Raw genomic sequence first — 2500 nt, 5'->3', positions numbered from 1 at the left:
CGAGTCGATTTCAACGGTCCGTATCTCGGTCATTTATCCACCTTTTCGGGTGGAACCGACGGTGTCGCGTTGCCCCGGTCCCCGCCGAGGGCCGTGGGGCGTGGGATCCTGAGATTTCCCCGTGCTTCCTGTGGTTTTCGGCCGTGGAAAAACCCTAGGCGCGCCGGTTCTCGGGACCGGGCCGAGCGCCGACCTCTGTCCGAGCGCGAGCGCCTATTTTCGGATACGCCGAGTCGATTTCAACGGTCCGTATCTCGGTCATTTATCCACCTTTTCGGGTGGAACCGACGGTGTCGCGTTGCCCCGGTCCCCGCCGAGGGCCGTGGGGCGTCGGGTCCTGAGTTTTCCCCGTGCTTCCTATGGTTTTCGGCCCTCGAAAAACCCAATTCGCCCCGGTTCGAAAAAGCGGCACTTAGAAGAAATTTCGAAAAAGTGCGCTCACTTGGAAGCCGTGTTCCTATGTATGTGCCGGGAGTGTCGCACACAACCCACACAAACTCGACCAAACATGCTCTCTGGCCCATGTTGCGCAGCATCCCGGTAAACTCGGCCAAACATGCTCTCTGGCCCATGTTGCGCAGCATCCCGGTAAACTCGAACCAAACATGCTCTCTGGCCCATGTTGCGCAGCATCCCGGTAAACCTCCGCCGCGGTTCTCGGGACCGGGGCCGAGCGCGAGCGCCTATTTTCGGGTAAATTGTGACGACTTTTGACGGGCCGTATCTCGGTCATTTCTCCACCTTTTCGGGTGGAACCAACGGTGTCGCGTTGCCCCGGTCCCCGCCGAGGGCCCTGGGACGTCGGGTCCCGAATTTTCCCCGTGCTTCCTATGGTTTTCGGCCGTGGGAAAACCCTATTCGCCCCGGTTCTCGGGACCCCGGCCGAGCGCCGACCTCTGCCCGAGCGCGAGCGCCTATTTTCGGGGTAAATTGTGACGACTTCCACGGGTCATATCTCGGTCATTTCTCCACCTTTTCGCATGGAACCAGCGGCGTTCCACTCCTCTGGCCCCTGCGCAGAGCCCTGCGTTGTGACATTTTGATAAAAGCATCACCCTGGGTGGCCCTGGGAGGCGTACCTATTTTTTTGGCATAAAGAGGGGCGATTTAAAACGGGCCGTATCTCCGTCACTCCTGCACCTTTTCGCATGGGATGAACGGCGTTCCACTCCTCTGGACCCTGTGCAGAGCCCTGCCTTGTAACATTTTGATAAAATCACGTTTTTAGCCATTCTCCCGTCGGTGGCCCTGGGAGGCGTACCTATTTTTTTGGCTTAAAGAGGGGCGATTTACAACGGGCCGTATTTCGGTCACTCCTGCACCTTTTCGCATGGGATGAACGGCGTTCCACTCCTCTGGACCCTGTGCAGAGCCCTGCCTTGTAACATTTTGATAAAATCACGTTTTTAGCCATTCTCCCGTCGGTGGCCCTGGGAGGCGTACCTATTTTTTTGGCTTAAAGAGGGGCGATTTACAACGGGCCGTATTTCGGTCACTCCTGCACCTTTTCGCATGGGATGAACGGCGTTCCACTCCTCTGGACCCTGTGCAGAGCCCTGCCTTGTAACATTTTGATAAAATCACGTTTTTAGCCATTCTCCCGTCGGTGGCTCCTCTGGCTCTCTGCTCCCCCAGCCTGGGCTCCTCACCTTGGGCCACAGCCCCCTGCTCACAGAGCCCCCTGCTCCTCTGGCTCTCTGCTCCCCCAGCCTGGGCTCCTCACCTTGGGCCACAGCCCCCTGCTCCTCTGGCTCTCTGCTCCCCCAGCCTGGGCTCCTCACCTTGGGCCACAGCCCCCTGCTCCTCTGGCTCTCTGCTCCCCCAGCCTGGGCTCCTCACCTTGGGCCACAGCCCCCTGCTCACAGAGCCCCCTGCTCCTCTGGCTCTCTGCTCCCCCAGCCTGGGCTCCTCACCTTGGGCCACAGCCCCCTGCTCCTCTGGCTCTCTGCTCCCCCAGCCTGGGCTCCTCACCTTGGGCCACAGCCCCCTGCTCCTCTGGCTCTCTGCTCCCCCAGCCTGGGCTCCTCACCTTGGGCCACAGCCCCCTGCTTCTCTGGCTCTCTGCTCCCACAGCCTGAGCTCCTCACCTTGGGCCACAGCCCCCTGCTCCTCTGGCTCTCTGCTCCCCCAGCCTGGGCTCCTCACCTTGGGCCACAGCCCCCTGCTCCTCTGGCTCTCTGCTCCCCCAGCCTGGGCTCCTCACCTTGGGCCACAGCCCCCTGCTCCTCTGGCTCTCTGCTCCCCCAGCCTGAGCTCCTCACCTTGGGCCACAGCCCCCTGCTCCTCCGGCTCTCTGCTCCCCCAGCCTGAGCTCCTCACCCCGGGCCCCTGTCACAGGGCTCCGGGACCCAGCACTTTTGCCAAAACACACATTAAATGCACAATTAAGCCCACGTTAGTGGGCTTATGGCTGCAGTTGCTTGACCCTTCCGCCCAGCTTTAAAATCTTCCGTGCCCCTGGTCACCAAAGCGGCCTTCTGCCCCTGGTCACCAAAGCGGC

This window comes from Solea solea, unplaced genomic scaffold, assembly GCF_958295425.1.
Source record: "Solea solea unplaced genomic scaffold, fSolSol10.1 scaffold_228, whole genome shotgun sequence".
Lineage (NCBI taxonomy): Eukaryota > Metazoa > Chordata > Actinopteri > Pleuronectiformes > Soleidae > Solea > Solea solea.
Note: the sequence above shows the minus strand (reverse complement) of the source record.